Below are 10,763 nucleotides of genomic sequence, written 5' to 3' on the forward strand. Positions count from 1 at the left end.
CAAGATTATAACCGTGTTTCCAACCTTCATTTATAGTTCACGATAAAGGTGAATACAGACTCGCGTGTTTCTTTAAAAATTAAACTAATACACGTGTGACGATACTTTTGATCGTCGTTGTATATAACGATAAAATCAATTTATCGTCGTATATAATGATAAAGAAAGAAATTTTATCACAGATACAGTGAGTGTCCGCATACTTGCTATAAAAGACTTTGTATAAAGTATCTTGAAGTTTTATTAACACTTTAATGAGGCGCGGCTGTCTATATGGTTATATCGGAAAAGTTTCGATCCTATCTGAAAATATATATACCAGTTCATACACGGTATGAATAGTCATTTAAGCGTATAATAAATATAAAAAATGTTAATACTGAGACTTATGAATATTGTGAATGACTGTCTGTTTAAATAGTTTCGTGATCTTTGGAAGATATATGCTTGTACTTGAAATGTGATTGAGTATCCTGTAATTTCTGTATACATTTTCAGAATCGTTTAAAATTTTACCAATATAATCATGATAGTTTGGTGCGATTACTGCGTTAACGAAACTTTTTAATTTTTCGTACTACACGCGCAATATGTTCGTAAAAAATGTACGAATAGTTTCGCGAGCCACTGTATTTACTGTTATTAATGTCACTTTCAAGTGCCTACCAAGTGCCAAGGTACCTTTTAAAACAATTTCTTATTTCTAAAAATATAGCTAGAAGCATATGGACCGAGACGAAATCTGGTGTTGTTGGATTCCCAGGAGGGAGTTGCGCGAAAAGCAAAGGGTGACAGCCGGTAGTTAGGGCCGGCAAGTATGGGAGAAGGGGCCTGCACCGGGCCCCACTTCTTTCTCTCAGGAGTTCCTTCGAGTCCCACATTACGTGGACATAAAAGGCAACCCTGGCATGGAGACCGTCTCTCTGACACATTGACACAGCCTCTGAACCACCGTCTGCCCCGTCCTTCCACTACCTTTCTCGAGATTCTCTATTTTTCTTTAGCCGCCGCGCCGTTCGAGATCGTCCGCTCCATCCCTCGCCGCGTTTCCGTTCGGCTTCTTCACCGATTCGATATCGCTGTTATCCGTCGATCTTTGTCTATCCGCTTCTTTTTTTATCTGCAACGTATGCAATTGAATATGTAGTATAATACGTCGTCGTCTGTTCGACAATGAAATCATGAAACTTCTTTAGAGTAACTTAAGGTTGGATATCCTCGTATCGTATCACAAAATTGAACGATTTATGTTAACTAATCAGTTTTCGGCCCAAACTGCTTGATACTTTTTTACGGAGAATTGAAAAATGCATCAAAAATGGATTGTAAAAATGGCATGTAAGAAAGGATTGAAATATCTTATTAAATATCATGGGTTTCCCCTGTAAAGTCAAACAACTTCCATATGAAACGCCTTTTTGTATTTTCAATGACTAACCACATCATAAAGCGTATAGGAATAAGCCGGACTTACTGTAACTTTGAATATAACACAGAAATAATAAAATAATATTAAAACAAATGCTAATGTTATTGGCTTAAAATTTTTGTCCCTGACTCTCGAACTATTACGAAATAATACCGGATGTTCGATGTTATCGCAAATCTACTACAAGTATCTTTTACTCTTCACTGTTTTCGCAATCATTAAAAGAAAATGTCATATTATTTTTTCTTTTATGGATATTTATAACATTATCGATTTTTCTAGAACTTGAAGCGTGATTAATACCAACGAAAAATGCCAAATTAATTATAATATATATATGTATCTTTTACCGTTTATTCTTCTCACAACGACTAGAATTCTCTTCTCTTATTTTAGCACTAGGAGCTAACACTAGAGAAAAGCTAAAAATTAACAAAATAAGTAATTTAGTGCATAAGTTTCTATAAACGGATATAAAATAGTAAAAGTAGTAATAAGTTTATAAGATAAAATCAAAAAGTGGAAAGATAAATTTTTAAATCGTTAAAGTAAGTTAGAACTGAAAGAAGTTAATATATGTTACAATTAATTGAAACAGGTTTGTTAAATAATTTCGAAATAATCAACTTTAAATATGCATTTACTTTGCCCCTCCACAAACTGGATTCTTGCCGAGCATACATGACTCGATAGTTTATTTATAAATACAACTTAAAATTTAAGTTTTCTGCACCAACAAGACCATAAGTGTATGTTTCGAATCGATGAAATTAAAAATTAAGGGATAAACATACGTGTTTTCGATTAAAAAATGTTTCTCGCCGCTTTTAGAACACGTCTGTCCCATTGTAACCGGTAGATTCTTGTATGACGCACGTGGGGAATCCTCGTGTCCATAACTAGCTTCGATAGGTAATAGGTATGTAATAAATTAAGGTAAAAGGAAGCGCTTCGACTCTGACAAAACATGCTCGAATGACTGGAGAAACGAACGACTCTAACTTCTGCTAAACAAATGTGAGTACAAGTTGCAAAAAGTGTTCAAGTGAAAGTATTGCGTTCGATGACTTCATGAGGTTATTGCTGCTACGAACCGGTCAGAGTTTTTTGAAAATAGTGTCATAAAAAATGTACAAGTTTAGAAACTCCGACTTGGTTAATGACGCGAACGACGTAGCCAGAAACAAGCCCCAAAGCGAACCTCTTGACGGCAAATGAACAATCCAACTCACTCTAAAGTGACTCAGCTATCATTCTTTGATGCTATGGCAAAAAATCGACATCCTCGTATCGCATTTTATTGTAATACGCAACTGCCTGTCTATGATACGATACGAAGATACGCAATAAATGAATGTCCAGCTAAAAGATCGAGCTAATAAAAGAGAAAATCAAACGATGTTTTGAAAATGAACGATCATTAGCCGCGAAAGAACGAACAAACATTATTTTCTGCCACTCGCTTTCTTCTCTCGTATTATCTTACTGCTATTTTTTTCTTTCTGTTTTTTTCTTTACATTCCGAAAGGTATATCTATTATTCGAAGTTGTATTTAAAAATTGTCTCACCTTTTTTAACGATAAGATATTCTACTTTTATCAGTTATCGGTATACTTGAATTAGAAGCAAAATGTAAAATTACAGATTGCAATTATGATGAACTCATGAAACGAATTTACGCATATACAGGTGCAAATATATCAGTGTAAGTATTACACTAAACAAATATGAAGTCTGTATATATTAATACTTTGATATTATTTTAGTAAAAGATGATAGTTGATAAACATAAATAAATTTTACTAAAAATTGAATTTTATTAAATACAATTTCGCGTAAAAAGTTAATCAAATATCGGAGACATTATAAATTATCTACATCATAAATTTTTGTTAAATTGGGCTGCCGATTAACGTATTACCATTAACATATTAACATACCGAAAATTAGTCATAAATCATTCTATAAGAAGTATAAAACGAATGGCTCTTTCTTCGATGGAAGCAGAAATTTCAGAGAAAAGATCTCCCGAATCCTCGTGAATATCACGATCGTCGATTGTACGGTTGGCTCAACGAATAGTTCTATCCAACTGGTAGTCACAATCCTTCTCTGTTGGCAAAAAAGTCAGCCGAGAGAGACTCGTTAGAGTTAAGTCATCATCTGTCTCTCGTAATTCAGAACGCGGAGGATGCACGAGTCTATCTCAGCCGCAGCAAGATCTCCTTGATATCTGCACGCGCGCCGGTACTGAATAAGGTGAGAGAGGAAAGCGCGACTGGTTTCGCTGCGCGTTGTACGTTGTATCGAACAAGGGCAAAGAATTCGCTTCTAAACGATCGAACTTTTTCTTCTCTTTCACTCTTAGCTTAACTTATCCCGCGAGGTTTCTCAAAAATTGCTTCATTCCGTCGCGAAAGGAAACGTAATTTAAACGACGTCCACTGATCAGAAGTATTCTGACGAGCAAGTATAAGAGTAGAAATAAAATACATATGTACACTACCGTTCATAAGTATCCGGACAACTTTAACCGACATCTGAGAACAGCATTTGAATGTGATGAAAATTCACGAATTAATGATGGATTAATAATTTCAAACAAATAGAAACCTACTACTTTTTCATAGAATCGGAAGACTACAAATTGAAATTATCTATTACTACGTAATGTGCTTAATTTCCCAAGAAGATGGGAATAGTATATTTTATTATCCGCTATGCGTTATGTGTATACAATGCGCAATAGCTCACAAATGTACATATGCGTACATTTGCCACAAAAAACTTTTATGCGTATGTATATCGTGCGTGTTATGTAAAACATTTTCAAATTCCATTAGCAGTATAGCGAGACGTAATTGCTATAGTTATATCGGCAAAATTTGAGCTCAATCTGAAGATATATATAAAAGTTGCAAGATATTTACTGCAAACTCATACAACAATACAACTCAGTGTAATAAATGTTAAAGATGGTCTCACTGAATACCGAGACACGAATATTGCGGATAATTGTCTATTTAAATATTTTTGTAGTTTCTTTAAAATTCATGTTCGTACCGGACATCTTGTAATTTTTTATACATATTCAGAATCGTTTAAAATTTTACCAACGTAATCACGATAGTTGGGCGTCGTTGTAGTGCTAGTGAAATTTCGAAATTTTTATGTAACACGCACCATATACGCATGAAAGTTTCCTATGCTACGTGTACAAATGCTTTTGCGAGCCATTGTGTACACATACGTCATGTATAACATAAACGATAAACCAGCGAAAACTATTCAATAACCATCGAATGAAACGGTTGTTCGAGTTTCAGAAAGGCAAATCTTATTTCTATGCTATGTAGCTAATTGCTAACGCAAATATGTAATTCGAATGGATGAAAAATCGTTAGAACAGCGACTGGTCGCTGGATCAGATGAGTGCTGGCAACAGAAGAAGAAAGAGAGAAAGAAGGAAAAGGAGGAAGAAAGCGAGGCAGGTGAGGCAAGGTGAGAGACGAAACTGGTCGGTCCCTGAGGTTTAACCAGCTAACGAGTAAAAAGCATGAATGGACGCCAGCACGGCGCCGTACATTATCTTGCCTCCTTGTCTCTTTATTATTATTCTCTTGGCCCCTTTTATCATTCCTCCGCCACCGCGCCGCCGTTTCCTTTTCAGTTCTCACTCGCTCCCTTTCTCTTTCTCGCTCTCTCTCTCTCTCTCTCTCCCTCTTTCTCTCTTTCTCCCTCCTTCTCTTTTCTCCTGTTGCCTCTCTCATTCTCTCTCTCCTTCTCTCACACGCACCATCGAACCTTGCCACGGACTATACTCTGCAGTGAGCTTATCTTCGTTCCTCTTTCCCTTTCCTTTCTTTTTTCTTGTTCTTTCTCCGTCACTCCTTCCTCCCTTCCTTCCATCCTTATCTCGCTGGTTTCTCTACCTACCTCTAATATCCCGTTTGTTTCGAAGGGAGATCAGGTTTATGGTGCACTGACAAGACCGTGTAACCTGCTCCTACGGCTATACCAGATTATTCATATACACGTATACGTGTACGTACCAAGGACCTGTTGATATTCTCTAAACTCGAGAGTACACCACTGCTAAACTGCGGATATTTTCTTATCCACTGTTATTAAATTGCGGGCATTTGTAGGATATTTAAAGATGCGAAATTGGTAAGAAGACTACCAATGTACTTCGCCTCCACGCACACTGTAACGTGATATCGTACGGCAAACTGAAATTCATAGTGATGTAACCTAAGATTTTAAGAATTTGAATTTAATCATGAATTAAAAGTTTTAAAAGTATCAGTAGCCCGTTTGAGGCCATTGTCTTCTCAGTCTCGTAGAATCCTGTTCCTTCAAGAGTGGTCGAACGAGAAGATTAGTGCGAAGATTTAGTTTGCTAGCTATTGCTTCTTCCTGTATTGTCTCTGAGATGAATGTCGAGGAATGGATGTTAGTTCGTATAATGACAATATTGGATTTACAGGCACATATCTCGATACTATATGTGCATATCGGCCTTATTATTGTTTCGTGAACAAGTATTTTATTCTCCAGCGATAATCTTGACTTTCTGCCAAGTAACCAATGCAGTACACACATATTTCTATATCTTCCATTCCCTTCTAATTGAGTTTATTGTGCAAGTGAAGACCGTTAAATATAGTAGGGCCGTACTGATGAAAGATGCGGTATTTTTATACTGCTAATGAACAGTAGGGGGCATTGCCCTTGCCTTAAGGAGAAGAAGCTTATATGGGTTGACTTAATCTCACCGATTTTAATTTTGCATTTGCTAGTCCAATTTTGGAGAAAATTTAGATGGTCTTGAAGGTAGGAGGATACGATATTAGACTTTTCGTGGCTTGCAAATATCGCTGCATCATCGGCAAACGTTCGTATCGTAGTATTTAGAGTGATTGGTAATTGAAAAGACGGCAGAAACTTCGCCATTTATTCTGGTTCTGAATTGACGATCGTTTGTATAAACCGATTAAATTGAAGAATGTTAGTAAATAGAACTTGATTTTATATATAACAGAATGCCGTCGTGCCATATTTTTTCAAATTACTTTATGATCAAACCCAAGATGTTAAACAATAAACGAAAGACGAAAACGCTTCAGGAAGCGTTGATGGCGAAAAATTTATATCTGTGTGATATGCATTATTTATTATGGACACATCTGTATCGGCGAAATGGTACGGATTGAAGTCAGGATTAGGTTCGAGTTAAATTCGGAGAAATTCATTTCCGCCAAAAACGAATGCGATATTCGTATTCAACGCGTTAAAAGGAGTAGAATGACGTATAATATGCGTAAAAAAAGCTTAGAGGGGTCAATGATAAAGTTTAGCCTGAAAACTAAATTTTCGTTTTCCAAGAAATGTTAAAACTCGACGTTCTCCCTTTCCCCGTCGACATGAAAGTGGAAGTTTCAGTCAATACCCATATACATTTTTATGATTGTATTGTACTATTTGCAAAATTGTATTTGAGTAGTTTCACTGGATAAACATTCACTGGATAAAACTAATCTTTATTTAAGCTTCATTTCTTAAAATATATTCACAAAAAAATAAATTTACATGAAAATCCACAGGCTACGCATTACCACGTCTTCGCGAAATTATAAAAAGATCTTTTGAACATAGTCTGTTGTACGAAGTACGTAACTTTTATCTTGAGTGAATTTGATGTGCGTTATTCGTTGAGACACATATCGATAGCGACACGTTTCCGTTCGAACGGACATTGTTTCGTGCAATTAAATATGATTATTTATACAGTTAGATCATCTGACATTATTTTGTCGAGATTACTATTTTAATAAGTAGATATTACTATTTTTTGAGAAGAGATGCCTGATCGATTTGAAATTGGCTTTTGATTTTTTAAATTGATACACATCTCTAATGGCCGAGCAGAAGACTATAAGTTAGAATTATTAGCTTTGCAGAGAAGCGCTTACAATGTTTAAAGTGCAGTGTACTATCGGGTATTGAATTTTCGATATGTATATATATATATATAGGTATTATTAGCATGTCAGATAAAAGAGCAGAAAAGAAGCGAAACGTATTATTAGAACCATAAACGAAAGACAGCAATGTAGAAAATAGAATACTTATCCTGTTGACCAAAGTTTAACTTATGTTCTCGTATATTATTTTACCCGTCCACCAGAGTTTTTTTCTTTTATTACAAGATCGTAGTACATTCTTTTCTTAACACGATCGTTTCAAATCTCGAACCTGTTGCGTGTTTTAGATCGCTACAGGTCGAATTGTTTCCTTTTATCGTTAGAAAATTTGAAAAAAGATAGGAAAAGATCGTTAGTAATATGCATGATTTCTTGCCTCAAATACAAGATCCCACCGAATAACACGTGAAAGCGGACACGACGTGATTGCTTGTAAAAGAAATAAGAAAAGAATATAGAATATATTTTTTTCGGTCAAATAAATTTGTCGGGTATATTTGAATATAGCTAATTCCGGACTGGACAGGACTAAACAATGGACAATTAGGTCATTCTGCGTGTGAAAATAGTTCGACAAAGTAGAATAACGCTTTTTTCACGGAACGTTTTGTTTCCGAGGAAGATAAATTTGAAAATTTATTATGCGTCTACTGGGCCTATTCTCAATTAAACATGTTCGAATTTCATTTGCTTGAAAATTGAGCCTTAAACGGAAAGATTTTCACATGTAGAATGACCTGCCGATTATTAGCCCTGTCCAGTCTGGAATTAACCATGTTCAAATATATTTGATCAATTTTCAAACTCGGTTTTCTCGGAAACTAAGCCGAAAATGAGAAGATTTTATTCGATATTTTTATTGAAAAAAATTTAGTTCAAACTAAGCAACATAAAAAATCAGAGGATTGCAACAGATTAACGCTTAAGCTTTGATAATTGTTTGTTGAAAAGATAAAATTGCACAAAGAAAAATGCATCATTCTCCTATTAACGGTAGCTTCATTTTCAGGAAAAATTCGATGTCGACAATTTCTAAATGGATAAAATAACGACTGTTTTACATTGTACAATGCACCACTGATATTGTATCACATTCTACGTTTATGGGCTTGTTCATAATAATTATCGCAGTCGGAGCAACTAGTCATTTTTAAAATACAAATGACTCGAAATAAAACCAAAATGATTCGGTCTGCTATCGATGTCATCGCAATATCGAGATATTAAACGAGACAATTGCGATAAAGACAGCAACGTTAATCCTTCAAAAGTCATATGTACAGTCTAAGGCGAATGAGCAAATAGTATAAAGAAACGTATACAAGCAAAAGATTGTTACTTTAAATAGGTTTATGAATCTTATATTCCATTGTAGCGCAATTACAGTGGCTGCAAAGAATATTTTTTATTAGGTTCTACATTATATTTTTAAAGTGCTTATCAACATTTTTGTAGTCAAAACATGGTACTAAATGATACGAAATTTAATATACGTGCACCTAATTAATTAGTGTGTAATACACTCCCGTTGATAAGTATCAGGGTTGATGGTACTGGTTTCATGAGAAACTTTCTTTTTTATTTATTTCTTTATATTCTCAATTTGTCCATTTGGACATTTGGAAGAAATTTTTAGCTGCCATGAGAAACGTGGCAATTAATTTCAAGTATCGAGAAGATGATTAATCTCGTACAAAATATGTATTCTACTGTATTCGTACAATGTTACGGTGAAATACGTGCACGACATTAAACTGAAAATTTATTAAACAAAGAAATGAATTAGACAGCGAACTCCGAAAAATCTTAAACTGTATTGAAAAATATGAAATTATATAGCAATGAATATAGTAATAATACGAATATCAAAATTGAGCAAAATGGTGATCAAAGGAAGCGATAGATATGTACAAACAAGATAAGAATTAATTTTGTTACATTAAGTTGATGATATTATCATTGTTATCACATGGGTCGTTTATAATCTAACATTTTACGTGATATTCGGTTTGTGCAATATTTCATAATAATAATTCTTAGAAATTTTGATAACTTCCTAACACTGGTATTTCGAGAACGCAAGAATAACGGAGAAAGTACCTCGTAATTAAAGAAAGTATCGTAGATCGTAGACAATTTAAAAATCATATAGGCTGGAATATGTGCAGCGAAAGTAATAACGAAATATGTGATCCATATAATATTTTATTGTAACATATTCACATAACTCCATGTTCTATCCTATATAATTTTATAGTTCTCGAGAATCCCGCAATTTTCGGGAATCCTTACAATCTCGAATTAGTAGATACTTCCGGAAGCCGGCTCGAGCGCCGAATTCCAGATCTAATAATCTTTTAGGCTTGCTTAAGTTTTCGTAAGTATCCTAATATTTAGGAACGGCAGTGTAGATGCTGTAATAAATACAGTGGTGTGACAATACCTTTTCCAGTCACTATGTATATTAAAATATCAAGGACCCGATCTCTTTTTGTTTTAATTTCTGCTATGTAAACTTACTTTCATTAGAGACAGAATTTACAGCGCTTCTAGTTTCCAACGTTTAGAGTTAAAACGCACAGTCTCCGTTCTAGAAAGCAGAAGCAAGCTTTGGTGTGAACTCCGCAGAAAGAAAATTACACGTAAGAATAAACGTAAATCACGAGCGCTGGACAGCGTATCAATCCAATAAGCATGTAATTAATCATGCACGCATGCATTATGCATTAATTTTGCACAATATCCGTTGGTAAAGAGAAGTGAATAAATGAAAAGCAGTTTCACCCACGTAGCACGATAAAGGACAGAAAACGGCTGCGCGATACCAATTATCGCGTCCGGTTCGTTACTTTTTTGGCTGCTCCCGATGACTGAGCTGAAATAAGATAATTGAAAGACCGACCATTGAAAATCCATCGATAGGACTCTTGCCATTCATTGCCGTTAACAATTATTTATTGCATTAATTGTATTAATTTATCTTTTCTTACGAAATGTTACCTCTTTCTTGTTTCTGTCAACTACGTACAGGGTCGCTCATAAGAAAATGGATATTGTGTATGAATGTTGTATCGTATTATATTTCTTTATCGTATCGACACTTATGCCTGTTATAACCTGTTTTGAATATTTGCATGTCCGATACATTTAGTTTTACCTTAATCTATTCCTCGAAGCTAGATCTTAATTTACCATCTGTCCAAACACAGCCATATTTTAATGTACTATGTAGATTCTATGTATCTTTTATTAGTTCATTCTGTTTCTGTATTCTATGATTTATCTTCGAAAAAAGGTAGATAGGCTAGTACACATGTTTCTATGCTATAATGCTGTATGCGATTAT

General features: G+C 34.8%; 1 long non-coding RNA gene across 1 annotated transcript; it reads left to right on the top strand.

Moving 5' to 3' along the window:
* The first annotated feature begins 249 nt into the window (after window positions 1-249).
* On the top strand, window positions 250-1,522 carry LOC126922455 (uncharacterized). The gene is made up of 2 exons (XR_007712775.1): window positions 250-332; window positions 716-1,522. It is a non-coding gene; the product is annotated as an uncharacterized LOC126922455 (long non-coding RNA).
* The last annotated feature ends 9,241 nt before the right edge of the window (window positions 1,523-10,763 follow it).

This window comes from Bombus affinis, chromosome 12, assembly GCF_024516045.1.
Source record: "Bombus affinis isolate iyBomAffi1 chromosome 12, iyBomAffi1.2, whole genome shotgun sequence".
Lineage (NCBI taxonomy): Eukaryota > Metazoa > Arthropoda > Insecta > Hymenoptera > Apidae > Bombus > Bombus affinis.